Source organism: Emys orbicularis, chromosome 2, assembly GCF_028017835.1.
Source record: "Emys orbicularis isolate rEmyOrb1 chromosome 2, rEmyOrb1.hap1, whole genome shotgun sequence".
Lineage (NCBI taxonomy): Eukaryota > Metazoa > Chordata > Testudines > Emydidae > Emys > Emys orbicularis.
In genome coordinates this window covers 75,241,500-75,251,546 of record NC_088684.1, presented here as the reverse complement: position 1 = coordinate 75,251,546, position 10,047 = coordinate 75,241,500, and positions in this window count along the sequence as shown.

Below are 10,047 nucleotides of genomic sequence, written 5' to 3'. Positions count from 1 at the left end.
AGCCCAGGAAAGCAACAAGCACTGCAAGTCAGTGTACCAAACACAGCCACTGCACTTAACTCCTGTGCAGAGCACCAGACATTACTGGTGGCTTTCAGCCTCAGATTGCTCCCTCAAGGCATCCCTAATCCTTGCAGCCCCACGCTGGGCCCCTCTAATAGCCCTGCTCTCTGGCTGTGCAAATTCAGCCTCCAGGTGTTGAACCTCCGAGGCCCATGCCTGAGTGAAGCTTTCACCCTTCCCTTCACAAATATTATGGAGGGCACAGCACGCGGATATAACCACGGGGATGCTGTCTTCGGTCAAGTCCAGCTTCCCATAAAGAGAGCGCCAGCGGCCCTTCACACAGCCAAAAGCACACTCCACAGTCATTCGGCACCGGCTCAGCCTGTAGTTGAACCGTTCCTGGCTGCTGTCCAGGCTCCCTGTGTAGGGTTTCATGAGCCACGGCATTAAAGGGTAAGCGGGGTCTCCAAGGATCACAATGGGCATTTCGACTTCCCCTATGGTGATCCTCTGGTCTGGGGAAAAAGTCCCGACTTGCAGCTTCTTGAACAGGCCAGTGTTCCAAAAGATGCATGCGTCATGCACCCTTCCGGGCCAGCCTGCGTTAATGTCAATGAAATGACCATGGTGACCCACAAGCGCCTGGAGAACCATGGAGAAATACCCCTTTCGGTTAACGTACTCAGAGGCTAGGTGGGCTGGTGCCAGAATAGGAATATGCATCCCATCTATCGCCCCTCCGCTGTTAGGGAAACCCATTTGTTCAAAGCCAGCCACAGTGTCATGCACGTTACCCGGAGTCACAGTTCTTCTGAGCAGGATGCAATTAATGGCCCTGCAAACTTGCATCAACACAATTCCAACCGTTGACTTTCCCACTCCAAACCGGTTAGCGACTGATCGGTGGCTGTCTGGAGTTGCCAGCTTCCAGTTGCAATAGCCACCTGCTTCTCCACCGGCAGGGCAGCTCTCAATCTTGTGTCCTTGGGCCGCAGGGTGGCGGCGAGCTCAGCACACAGTCCCATGAAAGTGGCTTTTCTCATCCGAAAGTTCTGCAGCCACTGCTCGTCATCCCAGACTTGCAGGACAATGTGATCCCATCACTCAGTGCTTGTTTCCCGAGCCCAAAAGCGGCGTTCCATGGTGGAGAGCATGTCCGTGAATGAGACAAGCAATTTCGTGTCGTATGCGTTACGCGACTCGATATCATCGTCGGACTCCTCACTGTCACTTTGGATCTTAAGCAGTAACTCAACTGCCATACGAGACGTGCTGGCGAGACTCGTCAGCATGTTCCGCAGCAGTTCGGGCTCCTTTCCCTCAGACCAAAAGGGAAGACAAAGCGCGCTCTGCACAGAAACCGTTGAAAGATGGTGCCAAATGTGGACGTAAACACAGGGATTGCTGGGATGCGAAGCAATGCATCATGGGGTGTTGGGACAGGATCCAGAATGCCCCGCACCCCACGCCCCCTTCCCACAAGCCACAGCGCCAGAATGGGAAGAGGTGCTCTGTGGGATAGCTGCCCATAATGCACCACTCCAAATGCTGCTTCAAGTGCCGCGAATGTGGCCACACCAGTGCACTTGCAGCTGTCAGTGTGGACAGACTGGAGCGCTTTCCCTGGTGCGCTCTCCGAAGGCTGGTTTAACCCAAAGCGCTCTACATCTGCAATGGAGATAACAGGTTGTATGTGCGTAATTAAGGAGACTGTGACCCTATACTTCTAGTTAAGTGCAGGCGTAAACAGATTGTGCTTATTTGCCTCTCTTTACACCTAATTAAACTATAAAGAGTATGCACATTCAGTAGGTTTCCAAAGAGATGTGTCTAAAGATACCTAAAAAAAACACACTAAAAAAAAATTGTATAAAGTAAGCCTGAGCCTGGAGGCAAAATTTCCATTTAAATAAGGAATGGGCCTATATAGTAATGGGGTTATTTTGTGATATTCACTTTGAACATACTCCAGGTTTCTTTTCAAGGCTCTGATTTACAAAACCAAGTTGCTCTCAGATTTAATCCTTTTGTCATTTTCTAATTGCAGAGCAAAAGGAGGGCATCTTAAAGACACAAAATGCATAATGCAGCAATGTAGAACACCTTTCCATAGATTCATAGATTCCAAGGACTGAAGGGATCAATGTGATCATCTAGTCTAATCTTCGGTAAAGCACAGGCCACAGAACTTCCCCAAAATAATTCCTTGAGCGTATCTTTTAGAAAAGCATCCAATCTTGATTTAATTATTGTCAGTGATGGAGAATCCACCACAACCCTTGGGAAATTGTTCCGATAATTAATTACTCTCACTGTTAAAAACGTACACCTTATTCCCAGTCTGAACTTGTTTAGCTTCAGTTTCCAGCCATTGGATCATGTTAAACCTATCTCTGCTAGACTGAAGAGCCCATTATTAAATATTTGTTCCCCACATTAGTATTTATAGGCTAGAATCAAGTCACTCCTTAACCTTCTCTTTTGTTAAGCTAAATAGATTGAGCTCCCTGAGTCTATCACTATAAAGGCCTGTTTTCTAATACTTTAATCGTCCTCTCTAAACCATCTCTAATTTATCAACAGTCTTCTTGAATTGTGGACACCAGAACTGGACAGCAGCGTTTGCACCAGTGCCAAATACAGAGGTAAAATAACCTCTCTACTTCTACTTGAGAGTCTGCAGTTTATGCATCCAAGGATCACATCAGCCTTTTTGGCCACAGTATTGCACAGGGAGCTCACGTTCAGCTGATTATCCACCACAACACTGAAATCGTTTTCAGAGTCACTGCTTCCCAAGATATAGTCCCTCATCCTGTTAGAACAACCTACACTCTTTGTTCCTAGGTGTAACTTGTTACCTATCAACTCTGTGTTCTTGGGGAACCAGGGCACAGTACCCAGCCTGTCTGACTCACGAAAGACCTGTCCCCTCCCCCCCCAGCCTCTGCTTGAACCAAAGCCGATCAGAAGAAAGACTTACAAAAAGCAATGAAAAGACCGTGGGAGACGCACCTAAACCCCTCAGGACCAGGGTGACAGGATTAAGGAAACTCCCCTAGCCTCATTTGCATCAAGGATGGGACAGAGAGGCATCCCCGTTAGCATACTGAATGGAGAACAGAGATTCTAATGCAAGAACCGCACTGAACTCTGGCACCAGAAAAGCAGGGAAGCACTGCATGATGGGGAATCTCTGCTCCAGATGTTAATGAACCCACGCCTACACACACCCAACTCAGTAGTTATCAGACCAATTCTAGTATTAAAACCTTTATTGGTATCCAGAATACTGAAGCTGCCTAATTGCATTGTGAGCTCCCTCGAAGGAACATCGCCCATAGTCAGGAATGATCAGCTCCTATTGTCTAGCCTGAACAAAACAACTTTGGTGTACTCCCTTGAGCCATCAGTTTACCCATAAACAAATCTAGTGTTCTCCCTTGAACCATTGTTCTTTCCCTACAAAAACCCCTACCCATGCTCAAGTAAGTGCTCTGATGCCTGGATCCAAAATCTGGATCAGTTCCATTGGGACTTCATCTTCTCCTGACTGACTGCGCTGGGGGCTCTGCCTGTCTCCAGCACTCCGGACCCTCAGCTACCACCACCTGGGAACCCCAACCAGTTCAAGCTTCACGGAGTGGTGAGAACCCATCTCTCTCTCTGTCTCTCTCTAGGTATAGCCTTCTGACCCTGACTTATGTGATCAGTTACAGTTTTCTAAACCTGACTTTTATAATTAAATTTAAGTTAGATTTAATATTATAACTGTTTTGTTTGTTTGGCTCCCCTATGGTTATTACCTGGCAATAAATAACTTTCATGATTAAGCTGGTTGCTTCTCTCCCCCCTCCCCCCACCCTCGTGGGTGTTTTTTTTGGCTTCCCCATTAGCTCTGCAGCAACGCTCCTCGTACCTAAGCTAACGATCTCTGCAGTACCCAAAAATCCTGTGGAGGTTGCTCCTCAAGTGGGTTACTACCAGAACATTGTAACGTGAAAGTGGAGATAAGGACATGCTGAACCTGGGGCCTATGAGGGTGGCAACTTGAAAGTGCTGCTCGACACAGCCTACTTAGGTGTACTCTATTCCGGTGCGGTGCCCATGGCCTATGAGGGTGACAGCTTGGAAGTGCTGCTCGACCCAGCCTGCTGAGTCCAGGGACATACAAGGGGTCAGCTTGGGAGTGCTGATTAATCCGGTCCTCTCAGACACACTCTGTTAATATATGTGTGTGTGTGTTCGTCTGATTCTGGGGCTGGAAGAACCCAGCCCTGGGGAACCTAGGTCCTGCAGGATAGCTCCATTGGGAGGGAACTTGCAGAAGGGAGAAGTAGAGCTCCATATGAGAACACAAGTGACACAAGCAGTACATTGACAGAATTACAGAACACCACCACCCCCAGAAGAGTAACCCTAATAATTGATCGTACCCCAAAGTAACGGGCAAATCTGGTAACAAAATCTTTACAGTTAGCTGTATTGAAAACACATAGTTTGCTTGTGCCCAATTTACCAAGCTATACAGATTAATCTGTATTAGTAACATACTCTCTTCATTATTTACCACTTTCCCAATTCTTGTGTCATCTGTAAATGTTTCAGTGATAGTTTTGTTTTCTTCCAGGTCACTGATAAAGATGTTAAATAGTGTAGGGCCATGAACCAAGCCACACAGAACCCCGCTAGAAACACATCTGCTTGACAATGATTCCTTGTTTACTGTTACACTTTGAAAGCTATCAGTGAGCCAGCTTTTAGTCCATGTAATATGTGCCATATTAATTTTATTTCTTTCTAGTTTTTTCATAACATTATCATGTGTTATCAAGTCAAATGCCTTATAGGAGTCTACGTATATTATATTAACTCTTACCTTTATCAACCAAATTTGTAATCTCATAAAAAAATATCAGTTTAGTTTGACAGGATCTACTTTCTATACATCCATGTTGACTGGCATTAATTATATTACCCTCCTTTAATTCTTTATTAATTGAATCCCATATCAGCTGCTCCATTATCATGTTGGGGATTAATGTCAGACAGCCCTATAATTATAATAATATATAATAAGGTATCCTATTTACCCTTTTCAACTATTGGCACAACATTAGCTCTCTTCCAGTCTTCTGGAACTTCCCTGGTGTTCTAAGACTTATTGAAAATCAACATTAATGGTCCAGCGAGCTCTCATCCAGCTTGTTTAAAACTTTAGGATGCAAGTTATCTGGACCTGAGGATTTAAAAATGTCTGATTTTAGTAACTGCTGTTTAACATCCTCCTGAGATACTAGTGGAATGGAAAGAGTGTTATTTGTTTTTGCCCCAAATACAGAACAGAATTATTTATTGAACACTTCTGCCTTTTCTGCATTGTTATTTATAATTCTACCATTTGCATTTAGTAATGGACCAACAGCATTGTTAGGGTTCTTTTCATTCCTAATATACTTTAAAAACTCCTTTTATTGTTCTTAACTCTGCTGGCCATAGATTTCCCTTTACTTCTCTTATCAATTTTTGACCATTCCTACCTTCTGATTTATCCTAATTATTATCAACTTCCCTCTTCTTCCATTTGTTATATATTATTTTTATAGCTGCCTTTACTTCCCCTTTAAAACATGTCATTTTTTTAAACCAATCAGAATTCTTCCTTGATTGTGACTTTTGGAGCATCTAATAAAGTGTTCTTAAATAATTCCGAAGTATCATTCATATTTTTCTGATTAAATTTTTCCTCCCAGCTGATTTGGCTTAATTGTTTTCAGCTTTGTGAAAATGGACCTTTTAAAGCACCAAGTATATATATCACTGATCTGGACTTTATGATGTTTGCACATTATAAATGTGATCACTTCTACCTAAGTTACCATTAATTTTTAGTTCTGTGATCAGTTTCTCTTCATCTGCCAAGATGAGGTCTAATATAGAAATGCTCCATGTTGGATGCAATACTTTTTGAGTTAAGAAATGGTCATCTATAATATTTAGAAATTCCAATGATGGTTTAGTACTGGCAGCATGAGACCTATAGCTTACATCACTTAAATTGAAATTCCCCCATGATTATGTAGCTTTTTTCCCTATACATTATAGATAGGTGCGTAAGGAGCCTGTTCCCTAGTATGATTTGGTGGTCTGTATAAAACTAATATCCCATCTTGTTCTTTATCTTTTTGGGACATTGATCTGTAAACATTCAAGATAATTTTCTTTTGAGTTATCTGTGATAGAAGCAGGTAATACCATTTTTGACATAGAGTGCTCTCCCCTTCCCATTTTGCCCACTCAATCCTCCTAAGTAGGTTATAACCATTAATTATAACATTTCAATCATGCGAATTATCCCACCAGGTTTCAGTAATACGAGCAAGATCAAATATATGCTCATAAATAAGTAATTCCACTTCCTCTTGTTTGTTACCCAGGCTCCTAGCATTGGTGTGTAGGTAATTAAAGAATTTATTCTCTACATGTCCTTTGATTCCTTGATTCATTTTGTTTTCAGCATTTCAACTTTGTGCTCATTGAGTGCTTATATCCTTCCTTTTTTACCCTCCTTTTTGTTATTAGTTTAATGCCCCCTTGACTACTCTAGCCACCCTGTCCCTGACGAGATTGGTTCCCCTTCTACTGATGTGGAAGCCCTCCAAAACTATACAGCTCCCTCTCCCCATAAAAAGTGGACCATTGTTCCACAAAACTAAAACCCTTCATCTTACATTATTTATCTAGCCACTTCCAGAATCTTCTGCCTGCTGTCTTCCTTTGCTTATGGGACAGGAAGGATCTCAGAGAAGATCACATGAACATTCTTCTTCAGCATGCTTCCAAATTCCCAGAAGTCATCTGCTATATGTGAGATATCCCATGAGACATTGTCATTAGTGCCTATATGAACCATCACCAATGGATCCTCCCCTGTTAACTTCAAAAGTCTATCCAAACTTAGAATGACATCTCATGTCTTGGCTCTGAGAAGGTAGCATACCGTCATGTTCTCCATCTGTCCCTTGCAGAACGTTCTTTTGATCCTTTTGAGTATCGAACCCCCCAACAAGGATTGGACGGTTCCTGGGATATACAGAGAACTCTTTGTGGACAAGTTTGATTTTCTTACAGGGTGGGCTGAGCTGCCATCCACAAGTGTGTCTCAGACATCCCTCTAGTTCCTTGGATCCCTGGATCTTGAGAGTTATCTTCCACAATTTATACTTTGAGGACCTGGTATCAATTGGAAACTTCTAGCTGTGTGGAACTCCTCCTGGTCCTCTTCTCTCAGGTGACCACAGCCTGCCCATTCTCATCTATCTTCAGCCATGTAGAATGCTGCTGTGACCAGTGTTCCCTCTAATTTTTCCCACGCATGTGTGCAATGAATTTTGTTATATGCACCAATATGGAGGTGATGTGTGACACATCACCTCCATATTGGTGCACATAACAAAATTAATGTGGTGGGTATGGGGCTGAGGGGTTTGGAGTGTGGGAGGGGGATCAGGGCTAGGGCAGAGGGTTGGGCTCTGGGGGGGATGAGGGGTTTGGGGTGTAGGCTGCCCTGGGGCTACAGCGGGTAGAGAGGACTCTCCCCAGCTCTCTCTCCCCACAGCAGAACCTGGGCTGGATGGGGGAGAGGTGCCTCTCCCCGCCGTGGAAGCTCTGGGGCTGAGCTGGGTTGGGGCCAGGGGAAGAGCGCCTCTTCCCGGGCCAGGCTGGGACCGGGGGAGAAGCGACTCTCCCCCAGCTGTGGCAGGTCTGGGACTGGGCTGGGTTGGGGTCAGGGGAGGGACACCTCTCCCCACTGTGGCAGGTCCGGGGCTGTGGGAGAGGCATCTCTCCCCGCCGCAGCCCTGAGCTCCTGCGCAGTGCTTAATAGGCTGCTGCATGGCCGCGCAGCTTAGAGGGAACTTAGGCTGTGACCTCTGACCTCTGCTGGTTATGAACTGCCAGACCTTCTCTCTGACATCCTCTCTCCCCCCAACTCCTGATGGCAAGCTGCTTCCTTACTCAAACCTGGGATACTGATGTTTTTGAATCTGGCTGTCTAGGAACAAATCAGCTTCTCTGATTCTCAGTAGCATCTCTACTTGCCCCTCCAATCCAGGAATCTTCAGCACAGCCACCAACTGGCACTTCGTGCCCAGGAAGTCCCTTCTGGCTTCAGACAGGAAAGAAAATATCACACATCCATTGCAGGTCACCACTACTGCTCCATTACTGGCCACCTTGAAATCACACATAAACCTGAACCGGGAAGAAAATTACTCCCTCTCTAAACTCCTTCCAAAACGCTCCAGTTAGCTGCCTCGGTGAGAGGTTTTCCTTCCAGGTTCAGCTCTACCTTTGATTTCAAGATGGCTAGTGATTGAAAAAGTGACTCATTATACCAAGTCTCCCCGCTTAGCTCAACTCAGCTCCACCCCTCAGCACCAGAGAGAGATTAACCATGCTGAGACTTCAAACAGCAGAGCTGATCAAAGGCAAGATCCAAGGGTTAAAGCCTTGCAGCCTTTACCAAGGCACTGATCAAAGCACAAGGGTTTCTACTGGTGTCTGTAGGAAAAGGAAATAAATGATACAAAAATAACTAAATCAGTCTGACAGATGTGGATTTTTGTGTCTTCCTTGCAAAATACAAAATCTCAATCCTCTCAAATATTTGCTCATGACTATGGTAGCATCAGAGGGTTTCCATAATCCTTGGGTTTTTTTAAAAAATAAACCAAAAATATTTCCCACAAGGTTTTAAATCTCCCCACTCTGGATTCCCTCCTGTATATCATACTGTTGAATGTTTTTGCTGGTGGAAGCCGGGGTGGATTAGGGTTTTGCGGAGCTCCTGGGCCACAGCAAGTGGGATCCCCACCCCACCCCTTCCGCCTGCAACCCCCCCCCCCCCCCGCCCTCCACCCCCACCCCCCTGCACTCCTGCCAGGAAAATGGGGTCCGGGAGCAGGGGCTTGCCACGCTCGCTCAGCCCTCCAGCTGGGGAGCAGAGTCAGGGCACAGGGGCTTGCCCCACTCCGCCTGCCCACCCAACGCTCCAGCAGGGAGCGGGGTTGGGGCGCAGGGGCTTCCCCCTCTCCCCAGCAGGAGCGCTGGGCAGGCGGAGCGAGTCGGGCCACGGGGGTGCACATTTTTCCAGGACCCCCCAATTGGCCAGGTCCCCTGGGCACAGTCCCGTTGGCCCAGTGGCTAATCTGCCACTGATGGAAACACAAGTATACAGTAATCAATGGTGCAGAGCAATCCCCCTGCAGAGATTTCCTAGTTCCAAAGGGCTACCCAGGCTGAACAAAGCACTGACCTGTTCCGTTTGTTCTACAGAGTTGTTATTGGTGGACCAAAAAGGGAGGTTTTTTTTAAAATTGGGGACTGCTGTAGGAAGATACTAAACCCAACAAAACCTAACATGCTGACAACTTTATTTTGATCTGTCTGATTGATTACTATGTATTAGAGCCAATTAAGTTACTACAATTAACTCAATGACTGTTGGGATAGGGTGCTTGTTCAGGAATCCATGACAAATAATGTTTTTATTTATCTGATCAACTCGCTAGATGGTCATGTAGTATTTGGTGAGTAATTTAATCAAACTTCCTTCCAGTGTCAAATACGCTATACGTGAGTTTTCATTTCCACCATCCCTACTTTTGTATACTAACTTGCAATATATTTTGTTTTCTGTCAGGTATCCTCCATTTCTTTTACATCCCTATTTTGATTGCACAGATCATCCAGGAAACACAGTGCAACTCCCTGCCAATCAACAGGCCTCTTTCTGAAACTGCATTCCTCCCCACCCTACTTTTACACACCTATTCATCTCACCTTCAATAGAAACCTCTCTTCACTTTTCTCATAACTCCCTGTCAATAAACTACACCTCTACCCCACTTTTAACGCTGTCCTTGGGAGCCAAAAAATCGTACTGCGTTATAGGTGAAACTGCATTATATCAAACTTGCTTTGATCTGCCGGAGCGTGCAGCCCCCCCCCTCCCCCCCCGAGCGCTGCTTTACTGCATTA